The following is a 9580-nucleotide window of genomic DNA, read 5'->3' on the forward strand; positions in this document are numbered from 1 at the left end:
ATTCTTAAGGATCTACCCTAAGAATCAGCTATTTTTCGTTCATTAATTCCTAAGGATTATCCTAAGGAATGGGTACGTATTCCATTGTTCTCAACGACACATCTGTCACGCACAGCTGCTACTTATGTCACTTAGGCGCAACAGCCAAAATTGTGACATTCTCTACGAGGCACATCTGCCGGTATAGTCCTTTAGGCGCATCTGGCGGGGTTATGAGGTTCTCTATTAGGCGCTTCTGCCGGTAGAGTCCTTTAGGTGCATCTGCCAGGGTTTTATGGACAATATCGTTTTCGAGAGTCCACTCGCAATACATGTCAATGGGTTTTTAGAGTACACCTGGTGAATACATAGTTCAAAATACCTACAGGTTGTGAGCCTGCTAGTGTCCACTGGACTGTCTAGAATAATCCGTGGTTGTCATCCATACTCTGCTGGATGACGGGGCCATCAATTGGGTAAAAGGCTTCTCTCATGGTTCACTTCTCACCCTCACCTCATGGTCTATATAACCTCTTAATCATTTTATTTTTGCCACATAGAAACTATTTCATCTACCCATGTTTTACCCAACACATTTTGTAGATATAAAATACATATATAGTTTAAATCATTTAAAACGTGTATAAAATCATTCATCCAGCATAGATAGCAAGTTTACAGATAATATGCACACACAACACGTAATTTATATAAAATACTTCATATCTATGTGTAAGCTGAAATTAACTTTGCACTCACCTAGTAAGGTGGTGAGTCGGCACTCGGACAACACTTCGTTACTCTTAAAACAATTATCCCTTGACGAAACCTAGTATCATTACCACTAGTGTTTAGTCTAATGTTTGACGAGACTAATTTAATAGTATAGCTATTATTATTATTATTATTATTATTATTATTATATAAGCGTTAAACAATACTTATATAACCCATAATAATAGCCCAAACACTCCTTATAAGGTCCTAATAACATTACTATATTGTAACATAAGCTATACTAAAGATAGGATAGGTACATCTCACTTACAACGGGTTTTCTCGAAAACCGGGCTTCGCTGGAGCAGCGTTCCCGAGCCGGAAGGCTCTTTTCTTGGGGCTTCGGGAGCCTCGGGGCTTCCTTCGGGTGCTAGGGGGTTTACCTAGGCTTTTAGGGGGGGGGGGGTTAGGGAGGCTAGAGAGAGAAACTAGAGAGAGAAAGTGAGTTTGGGAAGTGTGAAGAGAAGTGAATGCCCGGAACCTCTATTTGTAGGGTTGCTGACTAATGGACTCGCTGAGTAGGAGGACCTACTCGCCGACTTGGTGCATGTGGCAACCTTCTGGTGGTGCCACGTCACCCCCTATCGCGTATCATCCTTCAAACTTAGAAAAATCATAACTCTCGCATACGAGCTCCGTTTTCGACGTTCGTTATATATCCTCGTGTAGGTAAAATCAAGATCTACAACTTTCGTTTAGACTCCGTTGGCTAATTCTCGACCGATCTCAAATTTAACAGTAGGAGGTGTTTAGACTGTTAAATGACCGCGAAGAATTCGTAACTCCTTCATACGAACTCCTTTTTCGTCCATCTTTTAACCGTTGAGTTCCTATTAATGAGATATTCAACTCTCATTTAGGTTGTGTAAGCCAAAAACCGCTCGAACTAAAATTCGAGTTTCGGGCTGTACACTGCTAAGCCGAATCTTAGAAAAATCATAACTTCTTCATACGAAGTCAGATTTGGGCGTTCTTTTTATGGATTTTCTCGGTTTAACATATTGTACGACTTTTGTTTAGATCACTAAGGCTAAAAATCGCTCCATCGTAAATTTACTATTTACGCTTCCCGGTGTCATGCCGGTTTTTTCCGTAAAACTTCGACGGGCCATAACTTTTTCGTTATAACTCGGATTTCGGCGTTCTTTATATGTACGGAAACCTTGAGCAATATTCTACAACTTGGTTAAGACTATTTATTATAAATAATATTTTGCCAAAAAGTCTTTTTCGACACTTATTGCCTCTAAATTGACTAGCCCGGATCTGCGGGCGTTACATCTTACGAAGGGACTAAGTAGGGTTAAGCACTTGCAGCATGCTAGGAGTATTAGGCTGAAGGATGATATTTTATTTGGTGATTAGATAGCCTTTTAGAAATTTGTAATAGATAAATTGTAATTAACATTTGATGATTAAATAATGGAGTATTGTTTATAAGTAATGTTACTGTATTCTGTTAATTATTTACTATTGTTTCACTTTGCATGTTTTAACTTCCTGATTAATAAGATTATTTAAACTATCCACAGTCGATCATACATTGGAAGTAAGTATGAAAAAGACTATCATGAATTGGCTTGTAGACTGTCTAAAGCGTTTAGACATAGAAAAAGTTTGATGCAACGTTCATGAGTGCTTTTGAAATAAGATTTGAGTATTGGATTAAAACCGCCCTCACATGAATCACTTCCTGGAATTTAATCACGAGTGATTGTGAGACGATAATATCATATAGTCTTTAAACCTAGATATATGAGTTGTTGTTTACGAGTCGGTTGTGCATTGATAACGCGTAAACGCATCAGTAACTTGATGTTATAAAATGTACAATTATGTACGATTTGATGAGTAAATAGTACATGCATATATGTCGAAGTTTATCTATTCCTTTCATCCTACAAGATTAAAAGCGATATCTTGGGCCCCTCGATGATTTGGTTTGACTTATGTGTCGGGCCCGGTCAGGACTAAGTTGATGTGTTCAATTAAGTTCTTTGTCAGACAAATCGGAAATCGGGAAACAAACTGCTGGACAATATGTAGCACCTGGTTCTTGGAACGTATTTCCTTCATTAGCAATTTATATATTTTTTCGCATCCTGGACTCGGCGAGTTGAAGGACCAACTCGCCGAGTAGAAGCGGGACTGAACGTGGGACTTAAGTGATGAACTCGGCGAGTCGGGTCCCAGACTCGGCGAGTAGGTAATGTTCGGACAAAAACCCTAATCCGAGGGTTTGCACCCTATTTAAGCAATGATATGATGGCCATATTGTCCCTTATGCTCCCAAAACACTTCTCATTGAAACCCTGGCCATTTGTGCTTTGTTGAGGCCATTTTTGGTGATCTTGTGTGGCTGTATAGCTTGGAAGGAAGGAAGGAGCTTGGAACTTGAGTTGGGGCCAGTAGATCCAGGGATTTTACTTCATTTTCAGCAGCTTCAAGGTATAACGCCCCTGTCTTGACTCATCTATGTATTTATTCATCTTTAACTTAGGATCTCTTTGGATTGCTAAGTCATGTTTCAGAATTGGAAGTGTTGAGTGGGTTTTGACTTCAGATCTGGACCTTAAGACGGGTCTCATGGCATAAAGGTGCCAACTTTAGGGCCATGAGAGCCCCATGCACATTGTAGGACACTTTATGTGGACTTTTGAGCTAAAAACCCCATGCATGTGCATCAAGTTTGGAACTTTACGTATAAAGTGGACATTAGGAGGCCAGATCTATAGTTTTGGTGTGTTAGATCTCATTTAAATCGACTATATGGAATTGGTCAAGACTGGACTCGGCGAGTCCAAGGCATAAAGTCCCATATATGATATGAGTGTAAAGAACTTAGTTGGGTGTTAGAGGGACTGTAGAAGGTCAGAAAGAGTGACCCAACGCATTGGACTTGGTTTTAAACCTGGAGTTCATGGGACTCGACGAGTGCTAGAACAGACTCAACGAGTCTTTGAAGATGAACTCGACGAGTTGTTCATACAACTTGGTGAGTCGAGGACAGACTTGTTCTTTAGGTGAAGGTGAACTCGACGAGTTGTTCATACAACTCGGCGGGTCGGATGAGTTTCATGCAAAGTTCATATAAGAGAGGAACTCGTTGAGGCGAAGCCAAACTCGACGAGTCAGGACGTGGATAAGGACGAGTAAAGGATGAGGGACTCGACGAGTTAACGGCCTAACTCGGCGAGTCGGGTAAACTTGAAGTTGAATTTGACTTCGACTTGTTTGGGGGTAAAATAGTCATTTTACCCTAAGAATAGATACTAGTTCCGACTGAGTGTTTTGTGGGGATTGTAGCTGGAGGATTTTCGGAGCCGCAGCAGGAAGAGACTTCCCACTCAGTTTGACAACAACTACTTGATCAAAGTGGGTTACCTTCTAATAGTGGTGGGTCTACGACCACAATGATGGCCCACCAGTAGGAGTTGTATGTTAGATGATTGTCTTTGTGATATCATCTAGGTTTGCTACTACATGATATGTTATATGTGATAACAGTAGGGTTCAGTTGTTAGGACCGAAGTGTAGGTCAGGCACCCCAGATATGTCTGACAGTATATGATTATATGTTTACTTGTTAGCATGGTATTTTATATGTGATAATACTAGTAGGAGGGGAATAGTCCCCAAGTTCGGTTATAGGACCGACGGGTAGGTCAGCACCCCAGAATCGCTTGACACGGGTAGATCGGCACCCCAGAATGGTCGTACTGGGTAGGTCGGGCACCCCATAATTGCCCGACAATATGTATGATACGTGATGGTATGGTTTGTGGTACGATGGGGGAACTCACTAAGCTTCGTGCTTACCGTTTATAGTTTCAGTTTCAGGTACCTCTTCAACGAAGGGAAAGGAGCTGGCACGGTAGCGACACATCATACACACACATGTTGGTTTTCCGCACTAGAGTTTCTTGGGATTGTACTCTGACATTGTTTTATTTTGTGAGTGGTTTTCAGACATGAGTTGTGGCTTTATGAAAAGTTATTATTATTAGCTGGTGTTTTCTTATAGATGTTTCTATAAATTAATTAATTAAAAATGATTTTTTTGGACTTGAAAATTAGGTTGTTACAAGTTGGTATCAGAGCCCTGGTTTGAGGGATTCGGACACACCTTCGGGGGTGCCTGGACTCAAACCTACGGATTAAAAGATTTTTACAAAGAAAATGACTTTCTAAAAGCTAGGATAAAAGAGTTTTGAGAAGGAACAATTGTGTGATGTGCGCAACCGGGTGAGCTCAAGTAAGTATTCCCCATAGTACCCATACAAGTTATCTTACGTTTATCAGTTGCAGTAGAACAACATGCTAGAATAGGACTAAGGATCTAGGGATGATGCCTTATGTGCCTGCCTTATGTGTTGCAGCTTATGAGAATTGCATGCTAGTATTGAGTAGACAGTAATAGGATAGCCTGTTTAGGTTATGCCTGATAGTATGAGCTCAGCATTATATGCTAGTTCAGTTTCTCCTTATAAGAACATATTAGTTTGAGTAGTTTTCTTGCGTCCAAATGCCGCTTGCTTGTTCTTTGTGGGACTCTGAGTGATGAGAGTTAGCCATTAGGTGAATACGTCATGTCACATGTGATCAGGGTTGAATAATCCCAGAGTGCTGGATTTGGCCCTATTGCATAGCTCTTGTTTGAGTCTAACCATTGTAGGGACGAGTCTTTTACTCAAAGGATTATCTGACCCTCATCACATGTGATGGTAGTCAGGTAATGGCTAATTGGCACTACAAGGAGGCCTTTAGCAGCTGAGGACCGGTTTGGGTGTAGTTAGAGAGTTTCCCTAGGGTAAGCCTAGAATGGGAATGGCAGAGAATCAGCAGTGATAAAAGGGGACTTGGTGGAGTCAAGGCAGTCCTTGAGGAAGGTACGAATAGATGTGGAAGGTAGTATGGGCCCGTACTACTGAAAGCAGAGGATCCGTACCTAAATTAAGGAAGGTTGAGACAAGACCAGGGAACTTGTAGTGGATGTGATCCCTCTAGATGTATCAGTATCACTAACGGTTGGTATTACGTTTTGCAGGATGGTGGTACTACGTCAGAGGCCAGTGGTGGGCAGCTCAGGATAGGGATCGGGTTTGGGTTCAGGCTCCGAACTAGTGGATGAGAGATTACACGAGTTCATCGCGTCTAATATCACTAGAGGCATCCTTGATGCGACCCCAGTCATCTTTGGGTCGATCAAGGAAGGGATTGTGGAGCTGATGGAGGATCGCCTTAGGGCGTTCTAGAGTGACATGGCATCTGGCCAGTTAGGATCCCACACGTTGTCCTTTAAGGACTTCAGGGGTAGTGGTGCACTAAATTTCCATGGGGTGAAGGACCCCATTGCTGCCAGACGATGGATTGCGGACATTGAGTCCGTGCAGCTAACCAGCTTCTTGCCCGAGGGTTCGAAGGTACAATTTGCAGCAGGGTGTTTGAGAGACCAGGCTAGGGATTGGTGGGAGTTGGTTGGTGACTCTCTGGGAGCCTCGGCTATTGAGGCTATGACATGCTCGGATTTTGTGACTCGGTTCCGAGGAGAGTTTGCGCAAGCTGTAGAGCTTCAGCAGCTGGCCAGGGAGTTTTTGGACATGAGACAGACTACGGAGACTGTGGCGGAGATCACCGCCAAGTTTCGGGAAAGGACGTTGCTGGTGCCCCAGTATGCGGGGGATGAGGATATGAGAAGGATCCACTGTCATGACATGCTGCGAGCCGACATTCGGGAGCACGTTAGTTTTTCAGCTTGCCCTACCCTGGATTCCATGATTGCCAGGGCAAGGGAGAGGGAGATCGATCTGGAGCATGTTCGGAAGAGGAAGATAGAGGAGGGTCAGATGACTGGGCTTCGGAGAAGAAGCCCACGGGATCATATGGTAGGCCGAAAGGCCAGTAAAGACCGGGCCGCTGCAGGAAATGTGGTAGTCCACATGAGGGGGCGTGTAGATTGGGATCGTCGGGCTGCTACAAGTGCGGCAAGATGGGGCAATTCAGCAGGGATTGTACTGCCCCTTGATATGTGCATAATTAGTTAGTTATTTAGGATACATTTTTATTCATTTTTAACTAATTATGTGAATAATATGGACAAAAGGTACTTAATATTGTTTAAATTTTGTTTTCTGTCCAAAAGACATGCTTGGGAATGAAAGGGAACAAGGGGAAGCAATTAGAGACCAAAGAATGAAGATTGAGGGACAAAAGCTTACCTACTAGGCGAGTACACGAGCCTACTCGGCGAGTCCATCGGAATATTCCAGAAGATAGCCACGACTCCTGATTTAAGACGGATAACTACGAGGCTACTCGGCGAGTTGGGTCTGCTACTCGCCGAGTACACCCTGTTTTGAGATAGCTATAAAAACCGAGCCTTTATCCGATGAGACTACTTTTCTGGCGTTTTTTGAAGATCCAGCTGCGATTGAGAACCCTTGAAGACGCTGAGGAATTCTAATCTTCAACCTTTTGAAGAATTGAAGCAACTAGGTTAATCATTCCACTTAGCTTTAGGAATTGAGTATGTTTAATCTTGCTAAACTTGTTTTTGTGTTTGTTTTTACTGCAACTATGAGCTAAATACGTTTTTGTTTCTGTTTGGGGAATACCAAGGAACTCCTATGGTTTAATTCTTAGCTTTTGGTTAATTGTTTATTGGTGATCTATTAAATTAAGTTTGTTAAAGAACCTTATGCATTAATCACAATTATTTTCTGTTAATTGGAAGACAATTAAGCTGCATGAACATCTCTTAGTTGTTAACCTCATATGTCTATGTGAACACTAAATCATATGCTTAGGAATAATGATTATGAAACTAAGATTAATGAGACAATAGTTAGATTAATGTGTGAGCTTGTTTGAGAAACCATCAAAGAAGAGGTTAATTGAACCACTAAATTGATTAACCACTACAAATCTTATTTAATCCAAATTATTAATCTAGGGAATTAATTAGCTTAAACACTTGATCACTGCTTGAATTAATTAATTGTCTAAGGGTTAGGAGTAATGACCTAACCACTATAATTGGTAGCCAATAACAATTAATCTATCATAAATACAAAATAACCATAGGAGTGAATTGGTTGAACCTAAATAGAAACATCTTTATCAAATTTGGTGAATTAGTTGTTTGCTTTAGTTATTTAGTTAATTAAGTGTTTTATGGTGTGCTTAAGTTTCTAGTCTTGTAAAACTAGAAGAAAAACATTTTACTTTCATTAATTGCTTAGTTAAAATTAGCCATTAGTTTAATTTTCCGTTCCCTGAGTTCGATACCTTACTTACTAAACTATACCACTAAAAGACAGGTTCACTGCCTTTGTGTGCTAAATTTATTAATAAAAAGTAGGAATAAAACAAGTGCATTTACACACATCAAGTTTTTGGCGTCGTTGCCAGGGAACGGTTCTAAATAATTAATCTAATCCCTAATTTTTTCGATCCTTTGTGTAAGTTTACTGGCACAAAGTTAATTTATTGCAATTTAGTAGTTAGAAATTAGGTTTTAGCATCTGTTTTAGTTTTAAAATTATGTTTAAAATTTTTTCAAAATTACACTGATACTCGCCGAGTGCAGTCGCACCTACTCAGCGAGTACAAGCGTATTTGGCAGATTAATTTTCGATTTTTTTAGTACACTTTTTTTGTTCTTTTTACGTTTTTATCTTGTTTATTTCAGGACTTTCATGACCAGAGGATCAAACACCCTGCTGGTACCCCCGTTTGAAGATCCCGAATCCGCATTGAAAAGGAACAAAGGAAAGGACGTGGAGAGCTCGAGTACACCAAAGAAGTCACCTTTGTCCAATTTGAAAACTGTTTTTGGGAAAAACAAGAGCAGCAAATCAGGAGCATCCAGTGCCTCTTTGGCAATCGAAGACCCAATTCAAGAAGATATTGAGTACGAGACCGAGGAAGAAGAGGAGCCTACATACGAGCATGAAACCGATTCCGAGGAAGAGTTAGCTATCTCAATGGCTAACATTGATGAAATCCCCATGGGAGAATGGAAGAAGAGGATGCGCGACGACACTGGCCCGGGACTTGTGCAACCCGCAATTCCCGCGACTGCTACTTTCGGGCTAAAGGGTCATATCCTAGCTTTACTTAAAGAAATACCGTTTTATGGAAAAGACCATGAAGATGCCTACAAGCATTTGGACGAAGTCAATGATGTAGCTGATTACTTCAATGTTCCAAATGTGCCCCGCGAGACTCAGCTACTTCGTATGCTTCCGGTGACATTCAAAGGTGCTGCAAAAGACTGGCTCAAGTCACTTCCCCCCGGATCAGACACCACTTGGGCCAAGATGAAAGAAGAATTCATTGATCACTTTTTCCCACCTTCCAAGATAGCCAAGTTGAAGAAGGCCATTGCTAACTTTGAACAACAAGCTGGACAATCGCTATATGAAGCATGGGAGAGGTACAAGAGCTTGCTAAGAAACTGCCCACACCATGACCTAAACAGCTAGCAAGAAGTCTCCATATTCTATGATGGAGTCAATGTCACAACCAGGCAGTTACTAGACTCGCAAGGCCCGCTCACAAAGAAGCCGCCCCCGGTGATCCAAGAATTGATTGAAGAATTCTCTAAACACTCTAGAGAATATCACAACCCAAGACATGATGTCACTAGGGGAGCCGCTTATGCAGCTACTGAAGACTTATCCGCGGTCATGGCTATGCTAAAAACCATGGATAGGAGGATGGATAAAATGGATCAAACGATCCATGCTATTCAGGTGGGCTGTGAAAACAGCAATGGGCCTCACCTCACTAGAGACTGTGATTTAGATGAGAATGGCAACAA

The 9580-nt window shown here is 41.5% G+C and overlaps 1 non-coding gene across 1 annotated transcript; it reads right to left on the reverse strand.

Annotated features, from left to right (window-relative positions):
* Positions 1-9125: 9125 nt before the first annotated feature.
* LOC145096677 (small nucleolar RNA R71) lies at positions 9126-9232 on the reverse strand. Its single transcript, XR_013704048.1, has one exon. It is a non-coding gene; the product is annotated as a small nucleolar RNA R71 (small nucleolar RNA).
* Between the last annotated feature and the right edge of the window lie 348 nt (positions 9233-9580).

This window comes from Lactuca serriola, chromosome 3 (genome assembly GCF_051521515.1).
Source record: "Lactuca serriola cultivar US96UC23 chromosome 3, Lser_US96UC23_V15, whole genome shotgun sequence".
Lineage (NCBI taxonomy): Eukaryota > Viridiplantae > Streptophyta > Magnoliopsida > Asterales > Asteraceae > Lactuca > Lactuca serriola.